We start from the raw sequence: 13,589 nt of genomic DNA, 5'->3' as shown, positions 1-13,589 counted from the left end.
TGCAGTGGTCGGGCTGGAGGGGCTTAGGTTGTTTGCCCACCCTTTTGGTGGTGTTGAGTGCAGCATGCATGTGCAGTGCACCTTTTTTGCTCCCCGCTCTTCAGAAGTGGTAGTTGGGTTTTTTCGGTCTTTTTGTATCATGTCCATAATTTGCCCCAACTGCTCAAGCATGCACACAGTTATTATTAGTCCTTTAGAGTTTCTTTGTATTTTGTTGCTCAAGGAGATGTTTGTCCAGGTGCAAGCACGGCAGCAAAGTGTCCCAGGTCCCAGCCTGTCTCAAAGTTACTGCCAACACTGAATTAATAACTACTGAACCATTGCTCCTAAGGTAAATACAGTTAGGTTCCCCCAAGCCACTGGTCACATTTTAGTCACTAAATCAATACATAACCTTGTTTTATATGTGTTTGTTTAAAGACACTTTATTTACTATATATTTTTGATTCAGTAACATTGAATTCATGACCAATAGCACGAATTTATACCTGAGTGAAGCATATATAACACATGTATTTTCTCCATAAGGCACATCAAGGACTCTAGGAACAATAGACAGCATTTCAGCACTACCTTTGGGGGCCATTTTTAACATATTTTATTTTATTTCTTTTATTTCATTTCATTTCATTTTCTTGGCTGCACCCCACAGCTGTGGGATCTTATTTCCTGAACCAGGGATTGAACCCCAGGACCTGGCAGTGAAAATGCGGAGTCCTAACTACTGTACTGCCAGGGAATTCCCTGGGGGCCATTTTAAACAAGAAAATCCCTAAGAAAAAAGGCACAAAAATGTGAAAAGTGTGGCACTAAATAGACCATGAAGAGGACACTTGTTTATGATGTGAGAGCTGAAACAAGAAGGCAGCACTTTGCTTCCCTAGACCTCTGCTGGGAACATGCACGTTAGGCAACCAAATTTTTGCCACTCTGCACATGTCCATGAATGACTGCAAAAGCACTGCAAGTATTGATGGTGGACAAATGATTGTCCACCACTAAGTGGGTGGACACACCACCTAAGCCAGCCCTCGGGCCCAAGCCCTGGACCCACCCCTACCCTCACCCTGTATAAGGAACCAGCTCGCCTCCCCTACTCGGGGAACAAGCAAGGGAACCTGTCACCTGTTTTTCCTTGTTTTTCCCTTGTGCTGCACCAGGAGCCCCAATAAAGCCTTGCCTGAATTTCTTGTCTGGCCTCTTATCAATTTCTATTGATTAGGGAGGGCAAGAACCGTGGTGGGTAACAGCATGATTTTACTTTTTTTTTTTTTTTTTTTTTGAGAATTATCCTGTAACAGTTTTGCAGTTCCCACTGAGATGCCCAATGTATTCATCTGACAACCAGTTGAACTTCACCACCAGACAAGTACACCTCATGGGTTGCTAAATCCAGGTACTTCTTTTCTTGCTCCCAGAGGTGAATCTGAAGCACAATAGAATTCTTTAGGTCTCTGTTTTCCTCACGTAAATTTTCTCCTCCACCAATTTTTGGGGGCTTATATGTGGCCAATAAATCATTTCCCCTTCATGGCAGCAAAGATCAGGAATTCGGTTGTATGGTCTGACCACATTGGTGGGCTCTGTAAAAGGATTAATGATTTATAGAGATTTATTTTCTGTTGAGTGAGAGACAACAGAGAATCTGGTTTGTTGGCTTTGTTTGTTTTTTCATTTGTCTATTTTCAGTTCAAGAATTCTGTGTCTACTGGGAAGAATAACTCTTTGATATCTAGAATAGTGAATTTTTATGTTTTAACGTTTCTATGTTTACTCTTGACCCATGGCTGAAATTGTAAAATAAAAGCCATAAACTCTCCATATGCCTGTGTGTCTATGTGTCTGTTATTTCTAAAGGACTTTACCTCTCATTTTGTGAGTATGAGATGTCTTACATCAGGATAGTACTCATAAATTAAATTATAAAGTTTATTAAAGGAGCTCTGTTCTGATTGGCTTATAAAGGTAAATAAACACATATAAATTTAACTTCTTACATTATCTGAAAACAGACATAGAAATACTTTAATGTGATATGCTTAAAATAAAAATATATTATTCTTACAGAAACTCAGAAATGTTTTAAGAATCCAAGTTCAAATAATTAAGGTCAATCTCTAGTGAACAGGTGGTTTCTTTTTTGAAATAGTTTGATGGTAATAAGAAATGGGTGGGGTGAGACACTGATTGATATCTCAAAATACCATTCCATCATAATTGCATAGATAGCCAGGGGCTGAGGCAGTGAAGAAGAATGGTCAGGAATGCCTCAGCGTTCAAGGTCTCTACTAAAGGGAAACGAAATATTTCGGGCAAGCATACAGAGATTCATCTGCTGCTAAGGGGACTGCTTAAAAGCTTAGGAACTTGAATCAGTTGGGCGGAGGTGTGAGTAGTTAATATGGCAATAAGTGTGAGTTAAACCTCTCCCAGAGGCTCTGATGTTTGAAAGAAAAGGGAAGTGCTTCAGAGTCCACATTCTATGATATGAGGATTCTCAAGAATTCATTGCCCACTGGGAAGGAGAACAGCTCTGTAATAACTGGACGGGTGAGTTTCTGTGTTTACTCTTTTTTTTTTTTTTTTTTTTTTTTGCGGTACACGGGCTTCTCACTCCTGTTGCGGGGCACAGGCTCCGGACGCACAGGCTCAGCGGCCATGGCTCACGGGCCCAGCCGCTCTGCAGCATGTGGGATCTTCCCGGACCGGGGCACAAACCCGTGTCCCCTGCATCAGCAGGCGGACTCTCAACCACTGCGCCACCAGGGAAGCCCTCTGTGTTTATTCTTGAACCATGGAAGTTGTTCTTGCTGCCAGAAACTAAAGTAGGTAAGACTCCCTCTCCCTTCCACAGAACTGCCAGGGCTGATTATGGAGCAGAGAGGAGGATGGAGAGGTGCAGTGGCATGAAGTCAGTGACTGTCTCTCCTCTCAAGGAATAAGTCACTAGTGGAGGCACTTTTCAGAGTGTGACAGAGGTACAGAGAACCTCATTAAGGAATTAAGGGCTCTACAACTAGACATAGAGATGACTAGAGCTATGGAAATGTGGCAGAAGACAAAATAATACTCAAAAATATGAATTTTGTAATGCCATTTGCAGCAATATGGATGGACCTAGAGATTGTCATACTAAGTGAAGTAAGTCAGACAAAGACAAATATCATATGATATCACTTATATGTGGAATCTAAAAAAATGGTACGAATGAACTTATTTACAAAACAGAAACAGAGTCACAGCTGTAGAAAACAATCTTATGGTTACCAGGGGGGAGGGGATAAATTGGGAGATTGGAATTGATATATACACACTACTATATATAAAATAGATAACTAATAAGGCCCTACTGTATAGCACAGGGAACTCTATTCAATACTCTGTAATGACCTATATGGGAAAAGAATCTGAAAAAGATTGGAGATATATATATAACTGATTCACTTTGCTGTACAGAAACTAACAGCATTATAAATCAACTATATGCTAATAAAAATGTTTTTAAAAATATGAGTTTTGAACAATAGCAAAGAGACTTAGGGATTTGAAAACAATTTTCAGATAATTCTGAGCAGGGGCTTGACCATTTCAGCTGTCTAGTCTGGGATGTCTAGACTGGATCAGCAAACAAGGCAGAGCCAGGATTATGAGAGAAGAAAAATCCAGAACAGACTGAAAGAGAAACATTACACATCTGGAGAAGACCTTCACTAGTTTCTAGAGGACAGGAGGAATCAGAAATTTACACCACATTGGTCAAAAAGTACAAACTTTCGGTTATAAGATGAATAAATTCTGAGGCCTAAAGTGTAGCATAGTGACTATAGTTAATAAAAATGTATACCTGAAATTTACTAAGATAAGTATTCTCACCCTACACACACACACAAAATGGTAACTAAGTGAGGAGATGGATAGGATATGTTAATTAACTTGTGATAATCGTTTCAAAATGTTTATATATATCAAGACATGTTGCACACCTTAATATGTACAATTTTTATTTGTCAATCATACCTCAAGTTAACACCATAACAAGAGTGTAGCACTTCTAGTTTGTTAAGTTCCAATTTAAATAATCTTTCCAGATATTCTTATTGTTATATCCCTATACCAGGTGGACTCCAATGACATTTGCAGTTAAAGTTCATTCACTCTTTCATTTTTTCATTTATCCCAACACCCAGCTTAAGAAATAAAGTATTAAAAATGTGGTTGAAGCCTCTTGGCACTTCACCCACAAGTCCTTCATCTCCCCAGATATAACTACTGTCCTGATTTCCATTCCCATATATGCTGTTATATTTTTCTGTATAATAAGTATTCCAAACATTATATAATGTTTTATGTAACATATTTTAAAACTATATGTAAATGGCACACTCTGTCTGCAACTTGCTTTTAAAACTCAACATTATATTTTAAGATTTACCCATGTTTATCCCTCTAATTCTGGTTCATTCATTTTTCAATACTGTACATTATTCCAACTACAAGTCACAATTTACTAATCTTCTATTCTGTTGATATACATTTATGTTGTTTACTGTTTTTGCTATTATTACTAATGCTATAATTACTAATAAATGTTCTTATATGTCTCCCTGGTCACATCTGTGATGTTTCTTTACATGTTCCCAGGGGTGGAATTGTGCTGATGGTAGGAAATACATCCTCATCTTCACTACATATTGACAAATTGCTCTCCAAAGTGGTTGTACTTTCACTTGGCATGTATAAAAATTTCTATTGCTCCAAATACTAATTTCATTTGTATTCCTAACAAAATTTCTAATAAGAATTTTGTTATCTCTATCCTTTTCATGATTAAGACAAGAACTTTAGCAGACTTTTTCATTAAACACTGCTGCCCATATTTCTTGATTTTTTTTTTTGTTCCCTCAACACTAGTTTTTGAATCGTAACACCAACATATTTATAACAACTTCTTTGCCTCTTTGTTATTGTTAAAAATCAAAATTCAACTGAGGAAATTTGAAGATCTAACTGGCTTTATTCGAGGATTCATGAATCAGGCAGCATCCCATCAAACAGACAGAAAGGAGTTCTGAGGAGCTGTACGAAATGGAAGGCTTTTGGAGGCAGAAAGGATTGAGAAAAGGAAGTTTCTAGCAAAGAGTGTGTTGTTTCAGGCAAGGTCACCTGCCTTCGGGGGACAGAAGGGTTCTATTGCGCAGACTACCTTGCTAGTGCTGACCAGGTAATTTCAGATTGACTGGTTAAAGTTTACATTCCTGGGAGAGGCTGAAACTGCAGTTAGGTTAGGTATTAAGTCTTGATTTGCTGATGTGGTGCTTAGCACAAACGAATCCATTTTGGGCCCGTTGTGTCATTTTTTACACATTGTTTCTCTTTTTAGCAAATGTCTGTGGGTGATAAAATCTTTTTGTTTTTGTGTCACTGATAATATCTTCATTTTTGGTTTCTCTGTGAGTGACAGTTACCAAGCTATGTTTTATTTGCCTCCATTTCTCCCCAAGTAATCCCAGACCAGAATCAGGTCTTATATTGGTGGTTTAAGCTTATCTAGCTATGCTATTAAGAAACACTGCAGATCCAGGCTTTGAGCTAGTGGACCACTTGACCAGGTCTGGGATATGAAACTGTCACCTTTCTCCTGCCTACCTCCTAGCCACTGTCACGGCTCTGGAAGCAGTCATTGCAGCGCTTTTCAACCTTTTTTTCATAGGTGCAGAAGCCCCTAGTTTCAGCAGTGAGACTGCATCCATCTCTTGTCTTTCAAGGGAGGACTTTTGGTCCATGTTAACAAGCAGGAACAGAATTCTTAGATGGAGAACGCTGTAGGCCTCAACTTTGGTGTTTCTGGGCCTCAGAGAGGTTTATATTGGTTCCAAGCATGGTAGTTTATTTGTTTGTTTCTTGGCTTTGTTTTGTTTGTTAATTTCTGTTTTTATATTTTATCTCTCATTGCTATGTGTTGGAGCAGAGGACATTTCAATGCAAGAACTTATATCTTAGCTGGAAGTACAAACATATTGTTTTATGTAATATCAGAAACAATTTCTTTATAAGCTCAAAGTATATGCCTCCAGAATCATGAGGACATTGATAATCAGTGTAGCACAGGAAATGGAAAGACTTGTAAGTGTCAAATAAACCTGGGATTTAACAGACCTGACACTTCCAGATGTGGCATGGGGCAAATGTATCACCTCTTTGATTACAGTTAGCTCACCTCTAAAAGGGGATAATAATACTTATGAAATAGTGTGAGGATTAAATAAAATGATAGGTGTGAAGTATCTGTTATAAGACACAGGCAGAAATGTTCATTTTGCATCAACTTTGTATGCAAAACAAACTGGAACATAAACTTGGTTAAATAAACTACATATACTGAGTAGATAATACACATATAACAGAGGTTTATGCAGGCACTTCGGGAAACAGTACAGAGGAAATTAAACACAGAAGATTAAAATGTTATAGAGTCAAATGAAAAGTAATACGGTATAAATTCAATACATAAGATATCCACCTGATCCTCTCAGGTTTTTTAAGACAAGGATGGGTATACTAATGTATAATAACCTATTTTGGGACTTCCCTTGTGGTCCAGTGTTTAAGAATCCGCCTGCCAATGCAGGGGACACGGGTTCGACCCCTGATCTGGGAAGATCCCACATGCCACAGAGCACAAACCTGTGCACCACAACTACTGAGCCAGTGCTCTAGACCCTGCAAGCCACAACTACTGAGCCCACATGCCACAACGACTGAGCCCGCATGCCACAACTACTGAAGCCTGTGCGCCTAGAGCCCAAGCTCTGCAACAAGAGAAGCCACTGCAACGAGAAGCCCTCACACCACAACGAAGAGTAGCCCCTACTCTCCACAACTGGAGAAAGCCTGCGCACAGCAACGAAGACCCAACACAGCCAAAAATAAATAAGTAAATAATAAAAATAAATTAATTATAAATTTTTTTTATTATAACCTATTTTGAACTATTGATGATATAAATGTGTCCAATTCTTCAAGAAACCTTGTATCCTTTGTTAAAAAAACCCTCCCAATTCGTGAAGTTACATAGTCATATATACATACATGTACATAACATCTATATATTAATATGGGGTATAAAAATTATTTTTGCCCTTTTGTGCTTAAAAAACAAGATTTGGCAATATGTGGATTGCAAGGAAAAGCTAAAAAATAAAGATGAAAATCCAAATAAAGTTGAAATTTGTCTTTCAACTCCCACACATGTTCTTATACTTCACATTCAACCTCCAAATTCTGGAACATGTTTCAGTATAGCCTACCAACTCTTTTAATAAAAATATCTCGGGTTGTCATGGTGACATAATTCTCTCCCCTGCAGAACCTAGTAGTCTGGTACAGTGGCTTCCTAACTCTTTATGGTTATGAAATCTTACCTTTCTTTTTTTCATGCCGTTTCTAATTTTTTCCAGCCTAAGTTATATCTGACCTGCCAGAGTGGTGGCATATTAAAGATTTAATTTGGAGCAGGCCAGGTTTCACAAATGGTCTCACAATATCCAGGAAATTGGACTGCAAAGCTGATGGAATTCTCCATAACGATATGTTCTGCAGTGATCCTTGATGAAAACTTTACAGCATTCAGCCCTTGCTAGAATTTCTCAATTCTTTCCTAACCTGTAAATGGGCTGATTAAATTAAGAACTCTTGATGTTCAGGCTTTCAAAACAGAGGCACAATGATAGAAATTTGGTAGTCAGGATATAAAACTCATGTTAGCTCATCTTTTTGCTCTACCCCCAAACCCTTTCCTATTCTGATCCCCCAGTCCCAGAATGAGGCCTTTGCAGGTTTGTGAGTCCCTATAGTACAGATACTTGTGAATGTTATGGAATTGAACTTAGCTCTGACAGATGACCTTGCTGCCTGGCTTGGTCTGTTTTTGGGCTCCTACAGCTATCTTTCTGGGAAGCTATGAAAGAACAAGGACAGATCTCAGCAGGGGTTCCTTGGACACAGAGAAGAAGGAAGAGGCTGGGAAATGGAACAGCAGAGGAGAGCATGAGGAAGCTACATGTAAGAAAAAGTAAAAATGCTCTTTGTGGCTGTCTGATACCCATTTGAGGACAGAAGCCGTGTCTTTTGTTTGTCTAAATAATGAGTAAATAAATGGATATTTTATGGTATTTTACCAAGTATTTTGACTCTGCCATGCCCAAACTAGATATTTAGCTGTAAGCAGTATGTACCTTTAATGAAGGCTAACGTCAAGGTGTAAGTTGTTTCACATTATTCTCTTTAATTAATCTTCAGTTCATAGTTATCTAAACTTGGGAGATTTGGGATCCTAGAGGTCAAAAATATTTAAGAGAATCTTTGATTTATTACAATATTTTGAAAAATCTAATAGAAACTGAAGAAAAGTCTACAACAAGGTAGCAAAGCTTTGCCAAAAACTCAAGTTTCTTTTAGTGTTAGTGTTAGTTTCTGTTGTACAAAAAACTGACTCAGCCATATGCATACATATGTCCCCATACCCCCTCCCTCTTGAGCCTCCCTCCAAGCCTCCCTATCCCACCCCTCTATGTCATCGCAAAGCACCGGGGTGATCTCCCTGTGCTATGCAGCTGCTTCCCACTAGCTATCTTTTTTACATTCGGTAGAGTATATATGTCGATGCTACTCTCACTTCGCCCCAGCTTCCCCCTCCCCTGCCATGTCCTCAAGTCTATTCTCTATGTCTACGTCTTTATTCCTGCCCTGCAACTAGGTTCATCAGTACCATTTTTTTTTTTTAGATTCCATATATATGTGTTAGCATATGGTATTTGTTTTTCTCTTTCTGACTTACTTCACTCTGTATGACAGACTCTATGTCCATCCACTTCACTACAAATAACTCAATTTAGTTTCTTTTTATGGCTGAGTAATATTCCATTGTATATATGTGCCACATCTTCATTATCCATTCATCTGTTGATGGCCATTTAGGTTGGTTCCATGTCCTGGCTATTGTAAATAGAGCTGCAATGAACATTGTGGTACATGACTCTTTTTGAATTATTGTTTTCTCAGGGTATATGCCCAGTAGTGGGATTGCTGGGTCATATGGTAGTTCTATTTTTAGTTTTTTAAGGAACCTCCATACTTTTTTCCATATTGGTTGTATCAATTTACATTCACACCAACAGTGCAGGAGGGTTCCCTTTTCACTACACCCTTTCCAGCATTTATTCCTTCTAGATTTTTTGATAATGACCATTCTGACTGGTGTGAGGTGATACCTCATTGTAGTTTTGATTTGCATTTCTCTAATAATTAGTGATGTTGAGCATCTTTTCATGTACCTCTTGGCCATCTGTATGTCTTCCTTGGTGAAATGTTTATTTAGGTCTTCTGCCCATTTTTTAACTGGATTGGTTGTTTTTTTTTATATTGAGCTCCATGAGCTGTTTGTATATTTTGGAGATTAATCCTTTGTCTGTTGATTCATTTGCAAATATTTTCTCCCATTCTGAGGGTTGTCTTTTTGTCTTGTTTATGGTTTCCTTTGCTGTGCAAAATCTTTTAAGTTTCATTAGGTCCCATTTGTTTTTGTTTTTATTTCTGTTACTCTAGGAGGTGGGTCAAAAAAGATCTTGACATGGTTTATGTCAAACAGTGTTTCTCCTATGTTTTCCTCTAAGAGTTTTATAGTGTCTGGTCTTACATTTAAGTCTTTAGTCCATTTTGAGTTTATTTTTGTGTATGGTGTTAGGTAGTGTTCTAATTTCATTCCTTTACATGTAGCTGTCCAGTTTTCCCAGCACCACTTATAGAAGAGGCTGTCTTTTCTCCATTGTATGTTCTTGCCTCCTTTGTCATAAATTAGGTGCCCATAAATGTGTGGATTTATCTCTGGGCATTCTATCTGGTATCATTAATCTATATTTCTGTTTTTGTTCCAGTACCATACTGCCTTGATTACTGTAGCTTTGTGGTATAGTTTGAAGTCAGGGAGCCTGATTCCTCCAACTCCGTTTTTCTTTCTGAAGATTTCTTTGGTTATTCAGGGTCTTTTGTGTTTCCATACAAACTGTAATTTTTTTTGTTCTACTTCTGTGAAAAATGCCATTGGTAATTTGATAGGGATTGCACTGAATCTGTAGATTGCTTTGGGTAGTATAGTCATTTTCACAATGTTGACTCTTCCAATACAAGAACATGGTATATCTCTCCATCTCTTTGTATCATCTTTAATTTCTTTCATCAGTGTCTTATAGTTTTCTGCATACTGGTCTCTTGTCTCCTTAGGTAGGTTTATTCCTAGGTATTTTATTCTTTTTGTTGCAATGGTAAATGCGAGTGTTTCCTTTATTTCTCTTTCTGATTTTTCGTTTTTGGTGTATAGGAATGCCAGAGATTTCTGTGCATTAATTTTGTATCCTGCAACCTTACCAAATTCATTGATTAGTTCTAGTAGTTTTCTGGTGGCATCTTTAGGATTTTCTATGTATAGTATCATGTCATCTGCAAACAGTAACAGTTTGACTTCTTCTTTTCCAATTTGTATTCCTTTTATTTCTTTTTCTTCTCTGATTACCATGGTTAGGACTTCCAAAACTATGTTGAATAAGAGTGGCAAGAGTGGACATCCTTGTGTTGTTCCTGATCTTAGTGGAAATGCTTTCAGTTTTTCACCATTGAGAATGATGTTTGCTGTGGGTTTACCATATATGGCCCTTATTATGTTGAGGAAGGTTCCCTTTATGCCCACTTTCTGGAGAGTTTTTATCATAAATGGGTGTTGAATTTTGTGAAAAGCTTTTTCTACATCTATTGAGATGATCATATGGTTTTTATTCCTTAATTTGTTAATGTGGTATCTCACATTGATTGATTTGCATGTATTGAGGAATCCTTGCATCCCTGGTATAAATCCCACTTGATCATGGTGTATGAGCCTTTTAATGTGTTGTTGGATTCTGTTTGCTGGTATTTTGTTCAGGATTTTTGCGTCTATGTTCATCAGTGATATTGGTCTGTAATTTTCTTTTTTTGTGATATCCATTTCTGGTTTTGGTATCAGGGTGATGGTGGCCTCATAGAACAAATTTGGGAGTGTTTCTCCCTCTGCAATTTTTTGGAGGAGTTTGAGAAGGATAAGTGTTAGCTCTTCTCTAAATGTTTGATACAATTCTCATGTGAAGCCATCTGGTCCTGGGCTTTTGTTTGTTGGAAGATTTTTAATCACAGTTTCAACTTCAGTGCCTGTGATTGGTCTGTTTATATTTTCTACTTCTTCCTGGTTCATGCTTGGAAAATTGTACCTTTCCAAGAATTTGTCCATTTCTTCGTGGTTGTCCATTTTATTAGCATACAGTTTTTCATAGTAGTGTCTTATTACCCTTTGTATTTCTGCAGTATAAGTTGTGATTTCTCCTGTTTCATTTCTAATTTTATTGTTTTGCATCCTCTCCCTTTTTTTCTTGATGAGTCTGGCTAAGGGTTTATCAATTTTGTTTATCTTCTCAAAGAACCAGCTTTTAGTTTTATTGATCCTTGCTACTGTTTTCTTTGTTTCTATTTCATTGATTTCTGCTCTGATCTTTATGAGTTCTTTCCTTCTGACTTTGGGTTTTCTTTGTTTTTCTTTTTTTTTTAATTAATTTATTTAATTTATTTATTTTTGGCTGCATTGGGTCTTTTCTTTTAATTAATTTTTCTTTTAATTAATTTATTTAATTTATTTATTTTTGGCTGCATTGGGTCTTCGTTGCTGCATGGGGGCTTTCTCTAGTTTCGGTGAGCAGAGTCTACTCTTCCTTGTGGTGCGCCAGCTTCTCATTGTGGTGGCTTCTCTTGTTGCAGAGCACGGGCTCTAGGCACGCAAGCTTCAGTAGTTGTGGCATGTGGGCTCTAGAGTGCAGTCTCAGTAGTTGTGGCACATGGGCTTAGTTGCTCCGTGGCATGTGGGATCTTCCCGGACCAGGGCTTGAACCCATGTCCCCTGCATTGGCAGGTGGATTCTTAACTACTGCACCACCAGGGAAGCCCTCTCTAGTTGTTTAAAGTGTAGGGTTAGATTGTTTATTTGAGATTTTTCTTGTTTCTTGAGGTGAGATTGAATTGCTATAAACCTCCCTCTTAAAAGTCTTTTTGCTGCATACCATAGGTTTTGGGTCGTCGTGTTCTCATAGTCATTCGTTTCTATGTATTTTTTTATTTCTTCTTTGATTTCTTCAGTGATCTCTTAGTTATTTAGTAGCGCACTGTTTAGCCTCCATGTGTTTGTGTTTTTTACAGTTTTTTTTCCTGTAACTGATTTCCAATCTCATAGTGTTCTGGTCAGAAAAGATGCTTGATATGATTTCAATTTTCTTAAATTTTCCGAGGCTTGATTTGTGACCCAAGATGTGATCTATCCTGGAGGATGTTCCATGTGCACTTGAGAATAAAGTGTATTCTGCCACTTTTGGGCGGAATGTTCTATAAATACCAATTAAATCTATCTGGTCTATTGTGTCATTTAAAGCTTGTGTTCCCTTATTTATTTTCTGTTTGGATGATCTGTCCACTGGTGTAAGTGGGGTGTTAAAGTCCCCTACTATTATTGTGTTATTGTCGATTTCTCCTTTCATGGCTGTAAGCATTTGCCTCATGTATTGAGGTGCTCCTATGGGTACATTTTTTATTACATTCTGGTCAGATGCTCAGATCAGTATAAGTGGATGATTTTGGCAAGAAGATAAATAATTATAACTTAATATATTTAATTGGATTGGCAGGAAAAAATCTTTAGAGCCCGGGAGTTAAAGCACTCAGAAGCTCTTATCTTCTAGCTTAACTCTGAAGCTCTTATCTTCCAGCCACTGCAACAAATACCCGGGTACAAATACAATACAAAGGAAGAACAGCCCCTGCCTTTAAGGAGCATGAGGGAACTCCTGCAGTGATGTCTGTGGTGGTGGTTACACAATTATAGACATTTGTCAAAACTAAACAAACTATACACTTAAAATTGGTGAATTTTGCTGTATATAAATTATGTCTCAATAGAAACAACATAAAGTCATAAGGCAACACTGTCTTTTAAAAATAAAAACATACCTTTTTCTTTCTATATTCATGGAAAGAATACAGGCAAGAATTACCATTAATTTAATATTGTTGAGAAGTCTATATTACATTATGAGAATTTTGTAAATTTAGCATGATGACACAACCAAAAACACTGCTAATGGTTCTTTCATATCTGTGTCTCCTTTAACTAAAGACTCAATGGAATTCTACAAGAGAATTTTCCAATCCTGAACAGAAGTACTTATTCTAGTTGAAAATTAATAAGCAACACAGAGTTTAACTAGGAAATCCATTAGCAAGTTTGTAGCTGGCCATAAGGTTATCTAAGCCTGACAGGTTCCAGAGAATTGAAGGGAAAAAAAAAAGTATAAAGGAGATTTAAGAACATGAAACAGCTCTTATGCTACTCAAAATTTAGCAATGCTACTCCACATGATTCTAATTCTACTCCTAATAACGAACCCTGCAAGGATCAAGAATATAGAGATCGTTCCTTAAAGCTAGAAGTCAGTCAGTAATAGGAAATGTAAAGAAGACTGCCT

Source organism: Delphinus delphis, chromosome 1 (genome assembly GCF_949987515.2).
Source record: "Delphinus delphis chromosome 1, mDelDel1.2, whole genome shotgun sequence".
In the NCBI taxonomy this organism is placed as follows: Eukaryota; Metazoa; Chordata; class Mammalia; order Artiodactyla; family Delphinidae; genus Delphinus; species Delphinus delphis.
Note: the sequence above shows the minus strand (reverse complement) of the source record.